The 25,707-nt window shown below is 43.1% G+C and overlaps 3 non-coding genes and 1 pseudogene across 3 annotated transcripts; 2 read left to right on the top strand and 2 right to left on the bottom strand.

Annotated features, from left to right (window-relative positions):
• On the bottom strand, window positions 1–197 carry LOC142733600 (U2 spliceosomal RNA). Its single transcript, XR_012880219.1, has one exon. It is a non-coding gene; the product is annotated as a U2 spliceosomal RNA (small nuclear RNA).
• Window positions 198–6,412: 6,215 nt separating this feature from the next.
• Window positions 6,413–6,617, bottom strand: LOC142733606 (U2 spliceosomal RNA; annotated as a pseudogene).
• Window positions 6,618–12,810: 6,193 nt separating this feature from the next.
• LOC142733605 (U2 spliceosomal RNA) lies at window positions 12,811–13,001 on the top strand. The gene has a single exon (XR_012880222.1). It is a non-coding gene; the product is annotated as a U2 spliceosomal RNA (small nuclear RNA).
• Window positions 13,002–19,592: 6,591 nt separating this feature from the next.
• LOC142733602 (U2 spliceosomal RNA) lies at window positions 19,593–19,787 on the top strand. The gene has a single exon (XR_012880220.1). It is a non-coding gene; the product is annotated as a U2 spliceosomal RNA (small nuclear RNA).
• The last annotated feature ends 5,920 nt before the right edge of the window (window positions 19,788–25,707 follow it).

Genomic DNA, 25,707 nt, shown 5'->3' with positions numbered 1-25,707 from the left:
AAAGGGTGCACCGGTCCTGGAAATACTGCAATACCAGGTCAATGCGTGGAGTGGACAGAGCAAGCTCTATTTCCATCTCCCTGTTCTAAAAATCCATTTAATATATGGTCCCCAGATAGGGGACGTATCAGATATTAAACTGATAAGAACAGATTTTTATTTTTTTTTTTTTTTTTTTTAAACCCTCAGATAGGGTTGAGAGTACATACATCTATACTCTCTGTGATACTGGTACTCGTATACCTCATCACCCTGTCATCACCAGGCTTTATTACATATTCATTAATTACATAACATTTATAACATACATAATACAGGCATGAAAAAATCAATACAGGTCAACAACATCTAGCCATTTTTTGACCTTCCAGATTCCCTCCGCATCCATCCCACCCTTTTTTTTATCCCACAAAAAACAAACATAAAGTTTACCTAACACCATCCTAACACTGTCATTCACACTCAATTCCTTTCTCCTATACACGTAGACATTCCTCACATCCCACAAAACTTCTTTAATACACGCCAAGAACAGCCACAGTACTCTCTCCTTCACACCACCACATACACTCAACCCAAACATCAAACACTCGAATGTCATGAAATTAACCCCCGTTAGTTCTTTACATAAAGGCCCCAACCTCTTAATAACATCTCTCGCAAACTTACAGTTCCAAAACAAATGGACAATATTTTCACACCCATTACAACTCTCTCTTGGACATCTTTCTTCTCTCACAAGACCCCTATTTCTCTGAAATTCACGCACAGGCAACACGCCATGCAAACTCTGCCATACTATTTCTCTCTGTTTGTTTGACATACCATCCATTCTAATTTTCTTCCACACCCTTTGCACATCACCACCTCTCACAGTATTTATCCCGCTCACTACTTCCTTACTCTCAATCATCCTCAAAACCACCCGTTTATTTTTCAACACATTCTTTTCAACTTCTCGCAACTCAAAATTCTCCAAGAACTTCACTACCCACTCATACCACTTGGGAATTTCACCCGACACAGGTTTATTCAAACCAGGCTGATACCATTTCAGCCTAACAAAAATTCTTCCGCCCAAATATTTAGACATACAAGACACCTTCCGATCCCTATCAATTATTACCAATAAAAATACCAACATATTAACTCCAAAATATACTTCTAAATTTGGAAAACTCATCCCACCATTTTTCCAACTTTTCACCACTACCTCTCTTCTCAACCGTTCCATTTTGGAACCCCAGAAAAAAATAAATAAAACCCTATTTACTCTCCTCAAGCACATATAATCTGGTGGAAAAATCATTGCAATGTACAAAAAAATAGGCAATACCACACTTTTGATCACCACAATTTTCCCTATGAAAGAAAGGCTTCTCAACTTCCAAAAATTTAGCCTGACCTCTACTTTCTTTTTAGCATCCTCCCAACTTTCCCTCCCATCTAATTTATCATCAAATTTAACCCCCAAGATCTTAATAGGACCAGTCACTTTATTTACTCCCACATCATCTGACATCTCCCTGCTACCAAAACATTTACATTCACTCTTCAACCAATTGACCTTAAAGGCAGATGCTCCACAAAAAATAGACACTAACAACTTAACTCTCTTCACCGAACATTCAGAATCACACACCACACACACATCATCCATATAACCACTCACCTTTACTTGTCTTCCATCACTACCGGGCACAAAAACTCCCCTTACTACTTTGTCACGCCTAATAAGACAAAGCAACGGCTCTATTGCGCAAATAAAGACAACAGGTGACAGTGGACATCCCTGTCTAACACCAGAACAAACATTCACTCTCCTTCCTAATCTTCCATTTACAAGCACACTACTATATATTCCCTGATACAAACTCTCACTCTTCCAACAAAATCACTCGGAAACCCCATACGTAACAATACTCTGAACAAAAAATTATGTGCCAACCTATCGTACGCCTTCTCAAAATCTAGAGACAGCACAAACACGTCCTTCTTTCTACTCTTACAATCCCACAGACAATCTCTCAACAAACACAGACACTCTTGGATACGACGCCCAGGCACAGCACAGAACTGATCATCCCCCACTACACTCTCAACAACACTCTTCATCCTATTTGCAATCATTTTTGCATATATTTTATAGTCACAATTAAGTAGACTTATTGGACGCCAATTTTTCAAGTTTCTTATATCCCCTTTCTTTGGGATCAAGACCACCACACCACTCTTCATACCCTTTGCAATTTCCATATGCTCCCACATATATTCACACACTCTCACAACATCCTTCCCTATGACCTTCCACATCACACGATAAAATTCTATTGGCAAACCATCCTCTCCAGGCGTCTTATTTGCTGCCATTCTCTCCACCACTTCCCATACTTCCTCACTAGACACCTTACGCATAATCATCTCTTTCTCACTCTCCCCAAGCTTATTTTCTAACACACTCAAAACTTCACTCTCCAAATTCTCATCCCTCCATTTCACCGCATACAAATCTTCATAAAACTTTGCAATCTCCTCACTCACCTCATCACCGCACACTTCACTTCCATCTTCTTTCAAAACAACCTCAATTGCTGGTTTCTTTGAAAAAACTTTCTTAAAGAAGAAACGCGAACACTTCTCATCCTGTTCCATTTTATCCAACTTTGCTCTGAAAATAATGTTCCTCCCCTTTTCAGACAAAAAATTTTTAATTTCCCTTCTCACACCCACAATTTCATCCTCAACATCCATTCCTTCCTCTCTCAATCTATACAAAAACCTCAATCTTGAATTCAGCCTGACATAATTTCTCCTTCTAATTGTACCTGCTTTATATCCAACAGTTTTGAAAAAGGACTTTGTTTTACATTTCACCCACTCCCACCACAAAAGTATATCTCTAAATTCACTTTGTTTTTCACACCACACTGCATACAACCGTTCATACTGCTCCCTCACATCCACACTATCTAGATGACTTATGTTGAGCTTCCACAATCCTCTCCCATACGTACCACTCATCCCTACATCAACCCCACAGAACAATGCATCATGGTCCGAATACATTACAGGCTTCTGTCTATAACTTACTGACTTCACATTTTCAGACAGTAAACAATAATCTAATTTGGAGTGGATACCCCCTCTATCAGAATGATATGTTTTTAATTCTGGGTCAATTTTACACAGATTCTGAATATCCCCCAACCTAAAATCACAAATTAAATCAGACAAAATTTTCCCAGACACATCAAAAGAACGTTTAGACAGATCACAATTCATATCCCCAATAATGATAACAGGCATTCTACCCTGAACATAAAATTTCATTTTTTCAAATAATGCTGCCCTTTCATTTTTATTTGCGGACGCGTAAACATTAATTAATTTAAATTTCACATTATTATATTTTAATATTGCGGATACACACCTCCCCTCCTCTACTACAATGTAACTATCTAGAGTAATTTCTTTAGATTTTATCAAAATTCCCACCCCATCATTTTTATTACTCACACTTCCAGACCACACCGCACTCCCACACTGCCATTCGTCAGGACTTATCGCACATTCAATGCCACACTCCTGCAAACAAAAAATAGACGCATTTTCCTGCCTAAGAAAACTTAAAATTGCAGTTCTCCTAGCCTTGTTCTTAAAGACCCTCACATTCTGTGAACAAATAATAAAACCCATTGCACCAAAAAGTCAGCAGTTCCCAGTTATTGCCTTACCATACCCAGGCTCTGACATTCCTCACTTCCTGCAAGACTCTGAGGAAAAATAAACTTTACAGGCATATTAAACACCAAAACTTAAACATAACAAAAAGCTTATACAGTTGCATAACTTTTAGCCACTTTAATCAGAATCTGGGTCCTGTGCCTGTAACGCATCAAACGGGTTTTTGTCAGTTTCAGAGACCGCCTCCGAACTCGTCTCACCACCATTTTTTTTGGCGGATCTTTTTCTTCTTTTGGTCTCCACTTGTACAAACTCATCACTGTCTTCGTTCTCATTTTTTTGTTTCCCACCACCCTCCCTGTGACACAAACTAGTCTCATTGCTTGATGAGAACATCTCAATGTTCGCCGGATCCGAGGTGTGAACTGGACTCACAACTCCATCAATTACCTCCTCCAGTTGGCGGATAACGTCCTCCATTTGTGTTTCCTCCACAATATTGGGCACTACAGGTTCTACTGCTGCTGCTGCAACATCCTGGGCTGCATTTTCCTCTCTGGACACTTCCCTCTGGACTCTCTCCATTTCCCTTTCCACTTCAGCCTCACTCTGTCTGGAGGCCGCCTCCCTTCCAATTTGCATACTTCTGCTCCACGCCTCCTCCCTCCTTTGTATGACAGCTGGGCAATCTCTGTACAGGTGGGTGTCGGCTCCACACAAATCACACACTCTGCCTTGGGTGCAACTTCCAGCATGGTGTCCAACTTTCTTGCAGTTTCTGCACACCTGGCCCTTCTCACAACTATCTTTTGTGTGGCCAAACTGAAAGCAATTGCGGCAAAAGGTTGGCTGTCCAGCATAGGTGATATAGCCCCTGAACCCTGCAACAGAGAAATTTGCAGGAGGGTGCTTGAAGCCTCCCACACAGGTAGAGTCCATTTTGAAGCGGACAAAAAATCTGAGCTTGCAATTATAAATGCCCAACACATTGGTGAGTTTGTCCCCACCACGCACATGTTCACAATACTGCTTTAGAAAGTTCTCTATCAGGTCCACACTTGTGTAGGGGTTGTACACATGGACAACAACCATTTTCTCTTGTAGCCCAAACAACGGTGTTACTTTGATTCCTTCCAGCAGTGAGTCATTTGCATATGTTCTCATCCACTCAAAGACATGCAGACACCTTCCCCCATTCTCAAAAGTAACTTCATAGATACCTCTGCGTGGGAACTCGTTCACACTAAAGATTTCCTCCTTCTGGACTCCGATTTTCCTCATCATAATGTCCCGAACCAGGTACACAACATTATTCTTTAGCATGTCTGTGGGACTCACCTCCAAACGAATGGTATTTTTTCCAGCCATGACGCACCTGTCAGTCCTTGGACCACAGAAATAGAGATTCCTCATGCTCCGGAAGTCGCCCAAGTACTCGCACCCTCAGCTACGTCAGGACGAACCTTGATCGTAGCCAAAAGGCCGAGAAGCGATAACCCGAACGGGCCGCGCGTTGCCCGAGCCTGCCCGATACTGCTGTTCAGCCCTTGCAGCGATTCAGCCTACTTCTAGGCAATTCCATGGGGCCCTGCAGGCTCACACACTCACAGCTACACGGGAGGTGAATAAAGGCCGGAGAGGAAGCCAGACAGGATTTGCTTCTTTTGCTTGCACCACAATGCAGTGCTGAAAGAGGAGGAATCTACATAAAAACGCCTTCCTGGCAACGCCCAAATGCCCTGCTGCCATGCAGATAAACACTGGCAGCGGCAGCAAGTGCATGCCCACAGCCACCCCTTGTTCCTTCACACCTTGTATCAGCTGTAATCCAGTCCAGTCCAGTGCTGCCTGCTGAGCAGCACTGACCAACACTGCCTGGGCCCAGGCTTTTATCTCTGAGGCCCCATTATGATGTCAGAAAGCTGGCTCTGGCTCCTCAGGGCTCCACTATGACACGTGCAAAGTTCCGTCTGAACTTTATATAAGACGGTGCGGCTCAGTCAGTCACTCAGTGTTGCCTGAGAGGGCAACACTGCAACAGCCGGCCGCCAGGCTGTCTTTTTTTGCACAGCTAGTTGCCTCCAGGAGGCCACAAGAGGGAGACAAGGGACTGCAAAATGGAAAATAAGCATCCACCAACTTTACAGACAACTTCTCCTTGCTCCTACAACCTCCATCCTTGCACAGTTTGTTATTCTTCTAGGTAACATAGTAACAAATCCAAATTGCTGCTCTCTTTGTAGGCAAGCAAGGCTTTGTTGCAACTGCAATTCTTACTCCTTCTTGAAATGTAGGGACGACAGTACATTCCATCACATCCATCTAGTGTACACAGGTAGGTCCATTGTGGCGGGCGGGCGGGCGGCTTTAATGGCTGTTTGCTGTTCCCCTACTCCACTCCACTATTTGACTGTGGTGCTGCATCAATCAGTGGCTGGCTCAGGTGCAGCTCTTTAACTTACCTAAAAGGGAGGGCGGAGAGAAGACAAGGAAGGTGAATGAGCTGTTCCAATGTGAAATGCCGGAAACACAGACACACAGACGACACAAAACAAGAGGTGGCAATGTATTCATTAATTGCATTTAATCAATTAGCTCATTATCACTCATGCATTGTCCAACAGGTGTTGAAATAATGGGATTAAAAGGGGAGATCCCTTCAGAAAGACAGAAACAATGGCAAACACAAAAAACACTTTTGGAATCTGATTTTAGTCAACACATAAGGAAAGGGTGCACCGGTCCTGGAAATACTGCAATACCAGGTCAATGCGTGGAGTGGACAGAGCAAGCTCTATTTCCATCTCCCTGTTCTAAAAATCCATTTAATATATGGTCCCCAGATAGGGGACGTATCAGATATTAAACTGATAAGAACAGATTTTTTTTTTTTTTTTCAGTTGGCTACCCCCTCGCGGGGGTGTCAATGATTTATTACTTAAAATTCAAAAAACATTTACAATAAATTACAGCTTTTTACAATGAATTACAGTAATAAAATCAATTTACATAAAAACACATAAAAGGGGACATGGTGGCAAATTCTTATATATTGGAGTTCCATTCTTTTACAAACCATTTATTTGAAAGGGTGGCATTTCTTTTTTTATCTAATAAATAATAAATGTACATCTCGCTAAAACAAAGACCTAAAACATCGTCAACAGATAAAACATCGTGCTTAAAAATCAGGATGTTCCTGGCCTTCCACAGAGCTTCTTTTACGCAGTTCATCGTCTTCCATGCAATAGTCTTTTGGTTCGCGGTTGGGCATCCAAAGAGTCCATATAAAATCATTTCGTAACTCAAGTCCTTTAGGTCTGCCATCTTCTTCATTAGAGGGAATATCTTTATCCAAATATGTTTTGTAAAATCACAAGTCCAAAAAATATGACGCACTGTCTCCTCAGCCTGGCAGCCTTCCCTCGGACAGATAGCAGACCTCGCGAATCCTCTCCTGAATTGGAATGCCCCGCATGGAAGACATTGATGAACGCAGCTCCAGGCCAGGTCCATCTGTGTATTAAAAAGATAAAACACATTAACCATTTTGAAGATAAAAGCACAGCGTTCATTGTTAAAATTTTCAATATTAGTGACGACTTCATTTCCTCTTATGTCTTTTATACGTTTCTTACTGTTTATCATGTCATTAAAATTTTTCCCTTTAAAATTAAACAAGGCCACTATTTTCTCTAAAATCCCGTAATTTGCTGGTAGATTAAAAGCATAAGGTGAGGTTAAAACAATTTCAAACCACCCCATCCTTCGCATAAAAAACCCAGTATTAAAACGTAGAAAATAAGACCAATGATGTTGTTTAAAAAGAGAATTAAGACAGAAACAAAAGTACTTGATTAAAAGAAACCTATTAAAATCTGGAAAGTCTTTGCCACCCTTTGGTTTGATTTTCATTACCGTCTCACGTTTAAGTTTCTCCATTCTGGAACTCCAAAAGAAGGTAAAACAAGCTTTAGTAATTTTTCTTAATAAAACCGTGGGAGGAGGGAAAACCATGCTTAAGTATAAAAGCAAAGGTAAAATTATCATTTTAATTATTAAAATTTTTCCCTCCATGGTAAGCTTCCTCATGTTCCACATGCATATTTTTTGATTTACCTTCTGCGCCACCATGTCCCAACTGATAAAAGCATTGTCGTACTCACTGAAGGAGACACCTAAAATTTTAATATTATCAGACACAGGAACCGGTATATCTCTAAGAGCCATGCTTCCTATGTTTAAAATATGACTCTTGCTGAAGTTTACTTTAAAACCGGAAGCACAGCAATAAAACTCGATTTGCCTAAGGGTTCTCTGAAGCGACAGGGCGTCCCTACATAAAACCGCCACATCATCCATGTACCCCACTGCTTTGGCCTCTACGCCGCCTCCCCCGGGCAGGGGGACTCCACGGATACACTTATCGCGGCGAATTGCGCATAACAGAGGCTCCAATGCACATATAAAAAGCAGTGGGGACAAGGGACACCCCTGCTTCACCCCAGAGTTTAAAAATACGTCCTGTGTCTTAAAACCATTCACTAAAATTTTGCTGGTGCATTCTCTGTAAAAGGCTTTAATAGATAATAAAAATCCTTCAGGTATACCCATACGTTCTAAAACCTTAAAAAGATAAAAATGAGAGACACGGTCGAACGCCTTCTCAAAGTCTATAGATAAAATGGCTAATTTACCTTTTCTAGACCTCGTGTCCTCAATCACGTCTTTTATTAGGTTTAAATTATCCCAGATGCTGCGGCCTGGCACCCCACACACCTGGTCAGAGTGTATAATGTGGGGTATTATGGCTTTTAATCTATTTGCACATATTTTAGCCATAATTTTATAGTCGCTATTTAGAAGGGTTATTGGTCTCCAATTCTTTAAAACTGCGATGTCACACTTATACAGCAGGGAGACCTCACCCTTCCGCCAGGACTTAGGCAGCACCTTGGAATTAAAAACATCAGAAAAAAGGTTAAAAAGATCCTCTTTTAAAATGTCATAAAATTTTACATAAAACTCACTGGGTATACCGTCCGGTCCGGGAACTTTCCCTGTTTTAAAACTCTTAACAGTTTCTAAAACCTCCTGCTCCGTCAGCTCCTGTAATAAAAAATTCTGGGAGACAGGGTCTAAAACAGTAGTAATCTCCTTCAGTGAGTCACGCATAAAATTATGATCCACAGGCTTAACATTAAAAAGGTCAGTGTAAAACTCATGAACTTTACTTAAAAGACCCTGTACATCTGACACACCTTCTATATTTTTGATAATTGCCTTTTTGTTATTTATTTTCTTAAAAAAGTACCTGGAGCAGGTCTCGTTCTCCTCCACATGTTGTATTTTTGAATGGAATATAATCTCTTTACCTTTCTGCTCCAGGCACTGGGCTATCTCCTTTTTCAAATTGGTGATGTCATCTTTAACGTCTATGTCATGATCTTGCATTTTGTACAGGGTCTGCAGACGGGTATTGAGAATTTTAAAAAAAGCGTATTTCTCTTTGGCTTTCGCCACGCTTTTCTTAATAAAAAAATCTTTAATTTTCTTTTTCATTTTCTCCCACCATGCACTGATGGGAGTACGTGTGTCTCTTACCCGCCTGCTTTCTTGGTAAAATTCAATAAAATCTGCTAAAACCTGTGGATCGTCTAAAAGGGAAACATTCATCTTCCAGGACTTTTTACATACAATATTATTAAGATCATGCTTTACTTTAAAAGATAAAAGCCTGTGATCTGAAAACACATTGGTTAAAACTTCACAATTAAAAGGCAGTAAATTTTCAGAACAAAAGATAAAATCAATCCTGGAGCTACAGGTGGCGTTGCTCCAGGTAACGCCGGCTTCCTCTGGACTGCTCCTGTTACATTCTTTGTATATGTCTTTTAATTTAAAATCAGTCACGATATCCTTGAGCAGTCCAGAGGTCTTGTCATAGTTCCTACTCGTACTGTTGGTAAGCCGGCGTTCTCCTCTCAGGATACAATTAAAATCACCTGCGAGGATAAAAGGCTCAGATGTGTTGATAAAAAGCGGTAAAATCTCCAGCATCCTCGCTCTTTCGTTCTTTTCTGGTGATCCGTAAAAATTTAAAAACTGCCACTTTACACCATCAATAAAAGCTTTAACCATTAAAATACGTCCTGGTAAGATTTCTTGAATAAAATCAATTAAAACGTTTCCCTTAAAAAGAATGGCGACCCCTGCTGATCTGGACTCGTTGGATCCAGACCAGACGGATGGACCATACTTCCAATCCTTTTTGTAATTTTCATATCTCATTGTATGGGGAATGCCGCACTCCTGCAGGAAAAATACAGAGGCTGCCAGGCAAGATAAAAAATTGAAGAGAGCAACCCTTCTCACTTTTGACTTGGCGCCCCTCACGTTGAGGGAGATTCCCATGAGCTCAGACATCGTGGAGAGTAAAAAGCAAAATTCTGATTTTAAAATAATAAATAATAGGCGTACTTAAAATCAGATTGCTCCTCCACCAGCAATACCCGAAACCTCACTTGAACTCATGGCCCCGCCCTCATCCGACTCAACTGAAAAGAGGGACGAGGCAGGAGAAGAACTACTGTCGCTGAGAGCTGAGCCAGCAACACTCACCTCGTACACGGGGAGCCCAGACTCGCACAGCCTCACCTGGGTCTCTCTCGGTTGACCGACTGGGTCCATGTCTGGTGGGTCCCCCAAGGGCCCCGCCTCTCCCCCCCTGGGCCCGTGAAGGCCGGTCTAGAGGGGGAGGTTGTGCGCATGGCGGGGTGTCCGATAATACGGAGGGAGCAGTGCCCGTCCTCCTCACCAGTCCAGGCGAGGAGGGGGTCCCAGGAGGAGCCACATCTTTCCGCACGGACGTATCCATCTGCTCCTCCCCTGTCTCCCTCCTACTGGCACGCTCTTGCTTCCCCTTTTTACGGGGACCCACCTGTACCCAGTTTTCTCCTTCCGAGTCGGTCTCCAGAGACCCAGGATTAGGAGCAGGCCCGGCACCGCCTGAGCAACCAGCCGTCTGGGATGCCACAGGTTCATCGATGGCCTGCTCCTTTTCTGCCTTCCTCTTGGCCTGCCGTTTTTCCTTGGCGCTGGGCTCATTTTTATCCCCTGAGGTCGCTGGCTGAGAGGCACCTGTTTTGGCTTCGGCTAGCCGTACTCTTGAAGCCCAGGTACCTCTCTGCTCTTTCGCCGCAACAGCTTGTTCTCCTCCTTGAGGACGGGACTGCTCTGCTGGTGGAGCACGTGGGGGCACCTCGGGTTGCTCATCTTCTTCGCCTCGGTACCTATGTGGACAAGCATAATAAAGATGACCAGTTTTTTGACAAAAATTGCATTTTTTCTCTTCTGTACATTCTCTCATTGTGTGTTGTTTACTTCCACAGTTCCTGCAGGTGACATCGCAGTTAAAACTGGTATGTCCATAGGTACCGCAGGCCCTGCAGAAGTTTGGCATTCCTGAGAAATAGAGGTCGCCATTCACATTCCCAAGTTTAAAACGAGCAGGTGGTAGCTTCGTTTCTTGGGTGGAGGGGTCCTTTATTAGCGTAACAATAAATTTCCATTTGACGGTCCACACACCGCACTCGTTCATAACTCTCCCCAGCAGCTTAACGTTCTTAAAGTATGCAGCAAGAAACGCCGCCACTTCCTGATCTTTCACGTATGGGGAATACATTTTAATCACTACGAGTTTGGTTACTTCAAAAGCGTGTTCAATTACCTGGACTCCCAAGGCCATGAGTTCACCTTGTTGCCTCTCAGCTTTTCCCATGGCATCACGGAGGATTCCTTCTCCCATAAAGGTCACATCGTACACTCCACGCCTTGGGTAGTCCTGGATCGCCAAAATCTCGTTCTTGTGGACCGCCAACCGCTTTTCCAAAATATCGTGGACAAGGAACTTGAGACCACGAGGACCGCCTCCACCCTCTGCCAAGATAAATCTTGCAGTATTCTTCAACCAGGCGTATACCGGCACCGCATCAGGTCCGCCTGCCATTTGCGTGGCCAGGTCGGTACCGCACAGCTTGCGCTGCGCCCTTTGGGTTCAAGGAGACACACCAAAGGGCTGGGGGGGGGGGGGATCACAACTCGTTGCTCAGGACTAAGCCTCTCTCCCAAATAGCAGCACGGGGGTGAAGTCCAGGCGAACCTGGACGATCCCCCGAGGCCGAGAGAGAGGGTACCTGAGCACCTTCTGACTAAAAACTTCCTGTATAAATACACTTGGTCTTAGCCAAAAGGCCGAGAAGCGATAACCCGAACGGGCCGCGCGTTGCCCGAGCCTGCAGGCTCACACACTCACAGCTACACGGGAGGTGAATAAAGGCCGGAGAGGAAGCCAGACAGGATTTGCTTCTTTTGCTTGCACCACAATGCAGTGCTGAAAGAGGAGGAATCTACATAAAAACACCTTCCTGGCAACGCCCAAATGCCCTGCTGCCATGCAGATAAACACTGGCAGCGGCAGCAAGTGCATGCCCACAGCCACCCCTTGTTCCTTCACACCTTGTATCAGCTGTAATCCAGTCCAGTCCAGTGCTGCCTGCTGAGCAGCACTGACCAACACTGCCTGGGCCCAGGCTTTTATCTCTGAGGCCCCATTATGATGTCAGAAAGCTGGCTCTGGCTCCTCAGGGCTCCACTATGACACGTGCAAAGTTCCGTCTGAACTTTATATAAGACGGTGCGGCTCAGTCAGTCACTCAGTGTTGCCTGAGAGGGCAACACTGCAACAGCCGGCCGCCAGGCTGTCTTTTTTTGCACAGCTAGTTGCCTCCAGGAGGCCACAAGAGGGAGACAAGGGACTGCAAAATGGAAAATAAGCATCCACCAACTTTACAGACAACTTCTCCTTGCTCCTACAACCTCCATCCTTGCACAGTTTGTTATTCTTCTAGGTAACATAGTAACAAATCCAAATTGCTGCTCTCTTTGTAGGCAAGCAAGGCTTTGTTGCAACTGCAATTCTTACTCCTTCTTGAAATGTAGGGACGACAGTACATTCCATCACATCCATCTAGGCCCCCATGGAATTGCCTAGAAGTAGGCTGAATCGCTGCAAGGGCTGAACAGCAGTATCGGGCAGGCTCGGGCAACGCGCGGCCCGTTCGGGTTATCGCTTCTCGGCCTTTTGGCTAAGATCAAGTGTAGTATCTGTTCTTATCAGTTTAATATCTGATACGTCCCCTATCTGGGGACCATATATTAAATGGATTTTTAGAACAGGGAGATGGAAATAGAGCTTGCTCTGTCCACTCCACGCATTGACCTGGTATTGCAGTATTTCCAGGACCGGTGCACCCTTTCCTTATGTGTTGACTAAAATCAGATTCCAAAAGTGTTTTTTGTGTTTGCCATTGTTTCTGTCTTTCTGAAGGGATCTCCCCTTTTAATCCCATTATTTCAACACCTGTTGGACAATGCATGAGTGATAATGAGCTAATTGATTAAATGCAATTAATGAATACATTGCCACCTCTTGTTTTGTGTCGTCTGTGTGTCTGTGTTTCCGGCATTTCACATTGGAACAGCTCACTCACCTTCCTTGTCTTCTCTCCGCCCTCCCTTTTAGGTAAGTTAAAGAGCTGCACCTGAGCCAGCCACTGATTGATGCAGCACCACAGTCAAATAGTGGAGTGGAGTAGGGGAACAGCAAACAGCCATTAAAGCCGCCCGCCCGCCCGCCCGCCCGCCCGCCACAATGGACCTACCTGTGTACACTAGATGGATGTGATGGAATGTACTGTCGTCCCTACATTTCAAGAAGGAGTAAGAATTGCAGTTGCAACAAAGCCTTGCTTGCCTACAAAGAGAGCAGCAATTTGGATTTGTTACTATGTTACCTAGAAGAATAACAAACTGTGCAAGGATGGAGGTTGTAGGAGCAAGGAGAAGTTGTCTGTAAAGTTGGTGGATGCTTATTTTCCATTTTGCAGTCCCTTGTCTCCCTCTTGTGGCCTCCTGGAGGCAACTAGCTGTGCAAAAAAAGACAGCCTGGCGGCCGGCTGTTGCAGTGTTGCCCTCTCAGGCAACACTGAGTGACTGACTGAGCCGCACCGTCTTATATAAAGTTCAGACGGAACTTTGCACTTGTCATAGTGGAGCCCTGAGGAGCCAGAGCCAGCTTTCTGACATCATAATGGGGCCTCAGAGATAAAAGCCTGGGCCCAGGCAGTGTTTGTCAGTGCTGCTCAGCAGGCAGCACTGGACTGGACTGGATTACAGCTGATACAAGGTGTGAAGGAACAAGGGGTGGCTGTGGGCATGCACTGGCTGCCGCTGCCAGTGTTTATCTGCATGGCAGCAGGGCATTTGGGCGTTGCCAGGAAGGCGTTTTTATGTAGATTCCTCCTCTTTCAGCACTGCATTGTGGTGCAAGCAAAAGAAGCAAATCCTGTCTGGCTTCCTCTCCGGCCTTTATTCACCTCCCGTGTAGCTGTGAGTGTGTGAGCCTGCAGGGCCCCATGGAATTGCCTAGAAGTAGGCTGAATCGCTGCAAGGGCTGAACAGCAGTATCGGGCAGGCTCGGGCAACGCGCGGCCCGTTCGGGTTATCGCTTCTCGGCCTTTTGGCTAAGACCAAGTGTACTTGTACAGGAGGTTTTTAGTCAGAAGGTGCTCAGGTACCCTCTCTCTCGGCCTCGGGGGATCGTCCAGGTTCGCCTGGACTTCACCCCCGTGCTGCTATTTGGGAGAGAGGCTTAGTCCTGAGCAACGAGTTGCGATCCCCCCCCAGCCCTTTGGTAAGTCTCAGGACCCCATAGGGCGCAGCTTTTTGCTGTGCGGTTCGGCCTGGCCACGGAAATGGCAGGCGAGCCTGATGCGGTGCCGGTGTATGCCCGGCTAAGGAACTCTGCCCGATTTATCGTGGCAGAGGGTGGAGGCGGTCCACGTGGCGTAAAGTTCTTGGTCCACAAGATCTTGGAAGAACTACTGGCGGTCCACAAGAATGAGATTTTGGCTATCCAGGACTACCCGAAACGAGGAATTTTCGACGTCACCTTTATGGGAGAAGGAATCCTCCGTGATGCCATGGACCGAGCTGAGAGGAGAAAAGGTGAACTCGTGGTAGCGGGAGTCCAGGTAGTAGAACATGCCTTCGAAATTACGAAACTCGTGGTGATTAAAATGTACTCCCCATATGTGAAGGATATGGAAGTGGCAGCATTCTTAGCTGCCTACTTCAAGAATGTCAAACTGTTGGGGAGAGTTATGAACGAGTGTGGAGTGTGGACCGTCAAGTGGAAGTTTTTAGTAACATTGATAAAGGACCCCTCCACCCAGGAAACGAGATTACCACCGGCTCGTTTTAAAATTGGAAATGTGAATGGCGACCTCTATTTTTCAGGGATGCCAAACTTCTGCAGGGCCTGCGGTACTTATGGACATACCAGTTTTAACTGCGATGTCACCTGTAGAAACTGTGGAAGCAAAGAGCACAATATGAGAGAGTGCTCACAAGAGAAAAAATGTAATTTTTGCCAAAAAACTGGTCATTTGTACTATTCTTGTCCCCATAGGTACCGAGGCGAAGAAAATGAGCAACCCGAGGCGCCCCCACGTGCTCCACCAGCAGACCAGTCCCACCCCCGGGGAGAGGAGCATGCCGGGGCCGCGAAGGAGCAGCGAGGCACCTGGGCTTCAGTGGTGCGGAGTAATGGAGCCAAAGCAGGTGCCTCGCAGCCAGCAACCTCTGAGGAAAGGAAGGAGCCCAGCGCCAATGACAAAAGGCAAGCTAAGCGAAAGGCGGAAAAGGAGCAGGCCACCAATGATACTGTGGCATCCCAGAGGGCTGGTTGTCCAGTGGGTGCCGGGCCTGCTCCTGTACCTGGGTCTCAGGAGTCTGACTCCGAGCAGGAGAACTGGGTAGCGGTGGGTCCCCGAAAAAAGGGAAAACAGGAGCGTGCTGGTAGGAGGGAATCAGGGGAGGAGCAGATGGACACATACGTGAAGAAAAGTGAGGCTCCTCCTAGGACCACCTCCTCGCCTGACCTGGTGAGGAGGGTGGGCACTGTTCCCTCCCAGATACCGGACACCCCGCCGTGTGCGCAACCTCCCCCTCTAAGACGGCGTCAACAGAGCCTGGGGGGAGAGGCGGGGCGCTTGGGGGACCCACCCGAAATGGACCTACGTGGTCACCCAGTGGAGACCCAGGTGACGCTAAGCGAGAGTGGGCTCCCCTTGTACGAGATAAGAGTTGCTGGCACGGCTCTCAGTGAAGGTAGTTCCTCTCCCTTTTCGTCCCTCTTTGCAGGCGATTCGGACGAGGGTGGGGATATGAGCGCAAACGAGAATTCTGGTAATGCTGGTGGAGGAAATGTCTGATTTTAAGTTCCACGAATATTTATTATTTTAAAATCAAGACGTTATTTTAATCTCCACAATGTCAGAAGTAAAGGGAATCTCCCTCAACGTGAGGGGCGCCAAGTCCAAAGTTAGAAGGGTTGCTCTCTTCAGCTTTTTAGCTGGCCTGGCAGCCTCTGTTTTTTTCCTGCAGGAGTGCGGCATTCCCCATACGATGAAGTACCATAAATACCAAGAGGATTGGAAGTATGGTCCATCAGTCTGGTCTGGATCTAACGAGTCCAGATCAGCAGGGGTTGCCATTCTTTTTAAGGGAAATGTTTTAATCGATTTTATCCAAGAGATTCTTCCAGGACGTATTTTATTGGTTAAGGCTTTTATTGACGGTGTGAAATGGCAGTTTTTAAATTTTTATGGCTCACCAGATAAAAATGAAAGAGCAGAAATGTTAGCGATTTTACCTCTTTTTATTAACACGACTGAGCCTTTTATCCTCGCAGGTGATTTTAATTGTATCCTGAGGGGGGAACGCCGGCTTACCAGCGCTACAAGCAGAAACTATGACAAGACCTCTGGACTGCTCAAAGATATGGTGGGTGATTTTAAATTAAAAGACGTTTATAAAGAGTGTAACAGGAGCAGTCCAGAGGAAGCCGGCGTTACCTGGAGCAACGCCACCTGTAGCTCCAGGATAGATTTTATATTTTGTAATGAGAATCTACTGCCTTTTAAATGTGAAGTTTTAACCAATGTTTTTTCTGATCACAAGCTTTTATCATTTTATGTAAAGCGTGATTTTAATAACATTATTAGTAAAAAGTCCTGGAAGTTAAATGTTTCCCTTTTAGATGATCCACAGGTTTTTACAGATTTTATTGAATTTTACAAAGAGAGTAGGCGGGTGAGAGACACACGGGCTCCCATCACCGCATGGTGGGAGAAAATGAAAAGAAAAATAAAATAATTTTTTATTAAAAAAAGTGTGGCAAAAGCCAGAGAGAAGCAAGCTTTTTTTAAAATCCTCAACACCCGCCTACAGACCCTGTACAAGATGAGAGAGCATGAGATAGATGTAAAAGACGACATCACCAACTTAAAAAAAGAGATAGCTCAGTGCCTGGAGCAGAAAGGCAAAGAAATTATTTTTCGTTCTAGGATACAACACGTGGAAGAGAACGAGACCTGCTCCAGGTACTTTTTTAAGAAAATGAACAATAAAAAAGCTATTCTTAAAAATATTGATGGGGTGTCGGATGTACAGGGTCTTTTAAGTAAAGTTCATGAGTTTTATACTGACCTTTTTAATGTGAAAACTGTGGATCGTGATTTTATGCGTGACTCGCTGAAGGAGATTACCACTGTTTTAGACCCTGTCTCCCAGAATTTTTTATTGCAGGAACTGTCGGAGCAGGAGATTTTAGAGACAGTGAAGAGTTTTAAAGCAGGTAAAGTTCCTGGCCCGGACGGTATACCCAGCGAGTTTTATGTCAAATTTTACGACATTTTAAAAGATGATCTCTTAAACCTTTTTACCGAAGTCTTTCATTCCAAGATGCTGCCTAAGTCCTGGCGGAAGGGTGAGGTCTCCTTGCTATACAAAAAAGGTGACATCGCAGTTTTAGAGAATTGGAGACCAATAACCCTTCTGAATAGTGACTACAAAATAATGGCAAAACTATGTGCAAACCGTTTAAAAGCCATAGTACCCCACATCATACACTCTAACCAGGTGTGTGGGGTGCCAGGCCGCAGCATCTGGGAAAATATTAATTTAATAAAAGATGCGATTGAAGACACAAAATCTAGAAACGGAAAATTAGCCATTTTATCCATAGATTTTCAAAAAGCTTTCGACCGAGTATCGCACTTTTATCTTTTTAAGGTTTTAGAGCGGATGGGTATACCTGAAGGTTTTTTACTATCTATTAAAGCCTTTTATAAAGATTGCACAAGCAAAATTTTAGTAAATGGTTTTAAGACACAGGACGTTCTTTTAAACTCTGGGGTGAAGCAGGGGTGTCCCTTGTCCCCACTGCTTTTCATATGTGCACTAGAGCCTCTGCTATGCGCAATACGCCGTGATAAACAAATACGTGGAGTCCCCCTGCCAGGGGGAGGCGGCATAGAGGCTAAAGCAGTGGGGTACATGGATGATGTGGCGATACTTTGTAGGGACACCCTGTCGCTTCAGAAAGCCCTAAAACAAATTGAGTTTTATTGCTGTGCTTCCGGTTTTAGAATAAATTTCAGCAAAAGTAATATTTTAAGAATAGGAAGCATGGTTTTTAGAGACGTACCCGTTCCTGTGTCAGATACTATTAAAGTTTTAGGTATCTCCTTCAGTGAGCACGACAATGGTTTTATAAGTTGGGACATGGTGGCGCAGAAGGTAAACAATAAAATTTGTATGTGGAATATGAGGAAACTCACCATGGAGGGAAAAATTTTAATCATAAAAATGGTCATTTTACCCCTTCTTTTATATACAAGCATGGTGTTCCCTCCCCCAACAGTTTTATTACGAAAAATAACAAAAGCATGTTTTACCTTCTTTTGGAGTTCCAGGATGGAGAAATTGAAACGAGAAACGGTAATAAAGTCCAAACCAAAGGGTGGCAAAGATTTTCCTGATTTTAATAGGTTTCTTTTAATTAAGTTCTTTAGTTTCTGTTTTAATTCCCTTTTTAAAGAGCACTATTGGTCTTACTTTTTACGTTTTAATACTGGGTTTTTTATGCGGAGGTTTGGTTGGTTTAACATAATTTTATCCTCACCATACGCTTTTAAATTACCAGCAAACTACGTAATTTTAGAAAAAATAGTGGCTCTCTTCAATTTAAAAGGGAAGACCGTGAATGAACTTAAGAATAGCAAAAAACTAATAAAAGACCTGAGAGAGAGCGAGACGGTCAGCAATGTAGAGAATTTTAATACGCAACGATGTGCTTTTATTTTCAAAATGATTAATGTGTTTTATCTTTTTAATGCACAGATGGACCTGGCCTGGAGCTGCGTTCATCAATGTCTTCCATGCCGGGCATTCCAGTACAGAAGAGGATTCGCGAGGTCTGCCGTCTGCCCGAGGGAAGGCTGCCAGGCCGAGGAAACTATAAGACATATTTTTTGGACATGTGACTTTGCAAAACAATTTTGGAAAAAAATATTCCCTCTTTTGGTGAAGATGGCAGACCTAAAGGACTTAAACTATGAAGATATTTTATACGGACTTTTTGGATGCCCAACCGCGAGTCAGAAGATAATTGCATGGAAGACGATGAACTGCGCCAAAGAAGCTCTATGGAAGGCCAGGAACATCCTCCATTTTAAGCACGACGTTTTATCGGTTGATGATGTTTTAGGTCTTTGTTTTAGTGAGATGTATATTTATTTTTTACTAGACAAAAAAAGGAATGCCACCCTTCTAAATAAATGGTTTGTGACTGACTGGAACTCCAAATAAAGATTTGCCCCATGTCCCTCTACATAAATTTTATGAAAATTTGATTTTACTATTGTTACAATGTAAAAAATTATTTGTATGTATCTGTGTAACTAAAATGTGTTTTATTGTAAAATTGAAATTTTTATAAATAAATCATTGACACCCCCGCGAGGGGGTAGCCAACTGAAAAAAAATCTGTTCTTATCAGTTTAATATCTGATATGTCCCCTATCTGGGGACCATATATTAAATGGATTTTTAGAACAGGGAGATGGAAATAGAGCTTGCTCTGTCCACTCCACGCATTGACCTGGTATTGCAGTATTTCCAGGACCGGTGCACCCTTTCCTTATGTGTTGACTAAAATCAGATTCCAAAAGTGTTTTTTGTGTGTGCCATTGTTTCTGTCTTTCTGAAGGGATCTCCCCTTTTAATCCCATTATTTCAACACCTGTTGGACAATGCATGAGTGATAATGAGCTAATTGATTAAATGCAATTAATGAATACATTGCCACCTCTTGTTTTGTGTCGTCTGTGTGTCTGTGTTTCCGGCATTTCACACTGGAACAGCTCATTCACCTTCCTTGTCTTCTCTCCGCCCTCCCTTTTAGGTAAGTTAAAGAGCTGCACCTGAGCCAGCCACTGATTGATGCAGCACCACAGTCAAATAGTGGAGTGGAGTAGGGGAACAGCAAACAGCCATTAAAGCCGCCCGCCCGCCCGCCCGCCACAATGGACCTACCTGTGTACACTAGATGGATGTGATGGAATGTACTGTCGTCCCTACATTTCAAGAAGGAGTAAGAATTGCAGTTGCAACAAAGCCTTGCTTGCCTACAAAGAGAGCAGCAATTTGGATTTGTTACTATGTTACCTAGAAGAATAACAAACTGTGCAAGGATGGAGGTTGTAGGAGCAAGGAGAAGTTGTCTGTAAAGTTGGTGGATGCTTATTTTCCATTTTGCAGTCCCTTGTCTCCCTCTTGTGGCCTCCTGGAGGCAACTAGCTGTGCAAAAAAAGACAGCCTGGCGGCCGGCTGTTGCAGTGTTGCCCTCTCAGGCAACACTGAGTGACTGACTGAGCCGCACCGTCTTATATAAAGTTCAGACGGAACTTTGCACGTGTCATAGTGGAGCCCTGAGGAGCCAGAGCCAGCTTTCTGACATCATAATGGGGCCTCAGAGATAAAAGCCTGGGCCCAGGCAGTGTTGGTCAGTGCTGCTCAGCAGGCAGCACTGGACTGGACTGGATTACAGCTGATACAAGGTGTGAAGGAACAAGGGGTGGCTGTGGGCATGCACTGGCTGCCGCTGCCAGTGTTTATCTGCATGGCAGCAGGGCATTTGGGCGTTGCCAGGAAGGCGTTTTTATGTAGATTCCTCCTCTTTCAGCACTGCATTGTGGTGCAAGCAAAAGAAGCAAATCCTGTCTGGCTTCCTCTCCGGCCTTTATTCACCTCCCGTGTAGCTGTGAGTGTGTGAGCCTGCAGGGCCCCATGGAATTGCCTAGAAGTAGGCTGAATCGCTGCAAGGGCTGAACAGCAGTATCGGGCAGGCTCGGGCAACGCGCGGCCCGTTCGGGTTATCGCTTCTCGGCCTTCTGGCTAAGCTCAAGTGGTTTAGCTAGGGGGACCTTGGGAGTACGCTCTTCCTTCGGCCTTGTGGCATCGGCAGCTTGCTGTCTTAAGCCACCTGCTGCTATAGGGGGAAGACTACGAACAAGACCGAAAAGGCGATCGATCATCATGGGTGTGATCATCCGTTATATTTCAGCCGGCGAAGCGCGGATTCGTTTTTCCTTTCGATTTGAAGTGGAGGAGAGCAAGGTGGATCGGTTCCAGTTACCTTACTTCGTGAGAGAAATCCTTTACAAGATCTTGTTGGTGAAGAAGGAGACCATCGTTTGCCTGAGGGATTCCAGGAAAGGAGCCTACATTTTGACCTTGGATTCTATTTCTGCCTGCCAAAATTTATTTGAGGTACTCAAGACCTGCAAAGAGAACCCGGAGCTCGATGGACTGACCGTAACCATTCTTTATTCTGGTGGGGATGTACCTTTGGTGGTATGTATGTATAACCCTTTTGTGCCTGTGGAGGACATTGCTTTGTTTCTGAGAAAATACTGCATTAGCATAAAATATTCGCATAAGGTCATGAACTCGGAAGATTTGTGGACTGGCAAACACAAGTTTTTTGTTAAATTGGCTGGAGATCCAGGTGGTGTTGGGGGACTGTGTCATCCACCATCAAACTTTTCCATTGGGCGTGACAAGGGATATCTCTTTTACCCAGAGATGCCTCTGTTTTGCAGGAAGTGTAAGAAATTTGGCCACACTGCAGATGGTTGTGAAAGTCCGGCTGTCTTTTGTGGTCGCTGTAATAAAGAAGGTCATCTGTCTAAGGACTGCAGCACAATGGTCTGCAATGTTTGTGGAGAAGAAGGTCATGCCTTTAAGGACTGCAGTATGCGTATGGCCAGATCTTGGGCTGATCGAGTGGCTGGAAGGAGTGGCGCTGTCCAGGTTGGGCTCCCTGCTGCGGACCCAGGGGGGAGTAATCAACCTGAGCAGCCAAAACTACTTGCAGAGAAGCCAACAGTGAAAATCAAGACCGGGGTGGAGCTTGTGGGGCACTCTGCTGCTGCAGCTGAGGTGGGGAGGGCACTCCCTGCTGAGGCTGTAGCTGATGGAAAGCCCAGATCAAGTGAGGAAGCCATGGAAGTCGCCTCAAGGGAAACAAAACGCAAGAAAGGCAAAAAAGACGGGGAGGAGCAACCCCTGGGAGTTAAAAGACCCTCAAAGATGAGTGCAGAAGAAATTGATACATGTCAGTTAATGTCAAGGCCTCTAATACCACTAATGTCAGCGTCTGATCCTTTCAATATTGAGGAGTTTGTAAGTCCAGAGTCACTATTGGGCTTTATATCCGAAAGTTCGAGCTCCAGCTGATAAAATCATCTATTAGATGGCATCTTTAAAATATGCCTCACTTAATGTGAGAAGTTTGAAGAGCCCCACTCGGAGGGCTGCTTTATTTAAGTATTTGGAGTCTGTGGACTGTTCTATTTATTTTTTACAGGAATGTGCAATTGATCATAGCCCAAATTACAGTGATATCCGGAAGGACTGGACTATTGGGCCATCAGTCTGGTCTGGAGATAACATAAATAAAAATTCGGGTGTTGGGGTTTTATTTAGAGGTTCAGATATACAAATATTGTCATATTTTGAGATTGTTCCTGGGAGAGCTCTACAGGTGAATGTCAAGTATAATGGGTTAGAGATCAAGTTGATAAATGTATATGCTTCACCTGAGAAACAAGAAAGGGCTGATTTGCTTAATGATATGCAAGTTTTTATCCCAGGCCCAACACCGATTCTAATGGCTGGTGATTTTAATTGTAATATGAGTGGTGAACAGCGTGAGAGTAGAAGTGTACATGTGAGAACGGATAAAACAGAGAAACAACTTAAAAATTTTACAATAGATTTTAATCTCTCTGATATGTGGAAGAGTTTACATCCCAATGACCCTGGATATACTTGGGAGAATAATGTCTGTAAATCTAGAATAGATTTTGTTTTAATATCAGATAGTGTTAAATTGAATAATATTTCTCTTTTATCCAACATATTCTCAGATCATAAATTGTTGTATGCACATGTCACTTTACCTGGCCTGGAGAAAGGAAGAGGAGTCTGGAAACTCAATACTACATTGCTGGAAGATATGCAAATTAAAAATGAGTTTTTTCTTGTATATAAAAAATGGAGGTTGGGTCAGTCTAGATACGAGAGTATTCTGGCATGGTGGGAGGAGGTAAAGAAATGGATAAAACAGTTTTTTATTAGGAAAGGGATGCAAAAGGCCAGGGAAAAAAAACAGTGGTTTAAAGTATTGAACACAAAAATGCAGACGTATTACAGGTTAAAACAAGAGGGTCTAGAAATGGATGATGTTATTGCAATGACAAAAAGTGATATCAAGAATGCGATAAGTGCAAAAGGTAAGGAGGTGATTTTTAATGCAAAAGTGCAATGTTTAGAAAATGATGAGAAATGTTCAAGGTTTTTCTTTAAAAAAGTGGTGGAAAATAAAGGAATGATTGTCGAGATGGAAGGTAAGAAGACAAATGACGAGATTTTAGTAGAAGCGCAGAAGTTTTATCAGGATCTTTTTAATAAAAAAACAATTGACCATTCTTTTACGGAAGACCTTTTAAATGTTATGGATTTAAAACTCGAGAATTCTGATCAGGAAAGTCTATGTGAGAGTGTGAGTTTACCAGAACTGTTGAGTGTGTTTAAAAGTTTCTCTAAGGGGAAAACACCAGGCTCTGACGGATTACCCGTGGAGTTTTACTTATGCTTCTGGTCTATTTTAAAAGATGATCTTATAAGTGTTTTTAAAAACGCTTTTTTATGTAAAATTTTGCCGGCCTCCTGGCGTGATGGAGTAGTTACTCTGATTTTTAAGAAAGGTGATAGGACAAAATTGGAGAACTGGAGACCTATAACCTTATTAAATGTGGATTATAAAGTGTTAGCAAAGGTCTTAGTAAATAGGATGAAAAAAGTGATCTCCAAAGTAATTCACAGTGACCAAGTATGTGGAGTGCCAGGGAGGAAAGTAAGTGATCATCTTAATCTTATCAGAGACGTTTTATGGTATCAGAAACAATGCAAACAGAGAATGGCGATTTTATCTTTAGATTTTCAAAAAGCCTATGATAGGGTCTCGCATGAATTTTTATTGATGGTCTTAAAAAGAATGTGCTTTCCTGATTTTATTATTGAAAGAATTGCGCTTTTATATAAAAATTGTGTTAGTCGTATTTTAGTAAATGGTTTTCTGTCTCAGGAAGTGTTTTTGCAATCGGGAGTTAAACAAGGATGCCCGCTTTCCCCGATACTTTTTATATGTACAATAGAGCCACTTTTAACCCTTTTAAGGAAAGATAAGATTATTAAAGGTGTGCCAATTCCTGGGAGTGGAGGACAAAGTGTCAAGACTATAGCCTATATGGACGATGTTAACATTTTTTGCACAAATGAATCATCCTTGAAACGTGCAATAAGGCAAACTGAATACTTTTGTGAGGGTTCTGCCTTTAGATTAAACAAAGAGAAATGTGATTGCTTTGCAATAGGGGAATGGTGCAATACGGAAGTACAAGTGCAATATAATAAGATCAAGATTTTAGGGATTATCTTTGATAGTGGAAATAATGGAGAAGAAAGTTGGTCTATAGTGAAAGAGAAAGTACAAAAGAAGATTAGTTTTTGGAAAATGAGAAAATTAACTATTGAGGGGAAGATACTTATTATGAAATCTCTGCTTTTACCTATAATGTTATATCTAAGCATGGTTTTCCCACCAAAAGAATGCACTTTAAAGTTTTTAAATAAGATTTGTTTTAATTTTATATGGAGTTCAAAAATGGATAAAATTAAAAGAGAGGTTATGTTTACAGCAAAGAAATTGGGAGGTAAAGATGTACCAAACATTAAGAGGTTTTTATATGTGAAATTCTTTTCTATGTGTTTTAATGGCCTACACGGCCATAGTTATTGGTCGTATTTTCTAAGATATGCTGCTGGTCATATTTTTAGGAAAAGAAAATGGATAACCTTGTCTTTAACATCGCCTGTTCTATATGTTCCCCCAATTCATTATGCTATTTTAGAAAGAATTATTCGTATGTATGATATTAGTGGTTTTGATGCAAATGTTTTAAGTAATACAAGAAAATTAAATTTGGAAGTTAGGAAGAATGAACAACTATCAATGGTTTTAAATTATTCTGTTGAAAGGACTCAAAAAATATGGAGAATGACCAATATGGCTTTCCTGTCAAATGAACTCAAGGACTTAGCATGGCAAATTGTACACCAATGTTTACCTACCAGAGATTTTCAACATAAGAGAAGGCTAGTTAGAACTGCAAAATGTACGAGAGCAGGATGTTTTAATGATGAGACAGTTCTACATTTATTTTGGAATTGTTTTTATGCTCAAAATGTTTGGCGTTATATTGGTTCTCTGTTGAAATTTGTATCCGATCTTAATGTTTTGAATCATGAAGTAATACTATATGGTGTTTTTAATGTCCCGACAAATGAAAAGAGTCGAGTTCTATGGATTACTGTAAATTGTATAAAGATGGCATTGTGGAAAGTTAGAAACATCTTGCTTTTTAAACATGATTCCATTACAGAGAAGGACTGTATTAAGTTGGCTCTTAGCGAGATGTATGTTTTTTATCT

This window comes from Rhinoderma darwinii, unplaced genomic scaffold (genome assembly GCF_050947455.1).
Source record: "Rhinoderma darwinii isolate aRhiDar2 unplaced genomic scaffold, aRhiDar2.hap1 Scaffold_965, whole genome shotgun sequence".
NCBI classification, from domain to species: domain Eukaryota; kingdom Metazoa; phylum Chordata; class Amphibia; order Anura; family Rhinodermatidae; genus Rhinoderma; species Rhinoderma darwinii.
The sequence above is the reverse complement of the archived record's forward strand: the minus strand, read 5'-3'. Positions and strand labels throughout refer to the sequence as shown.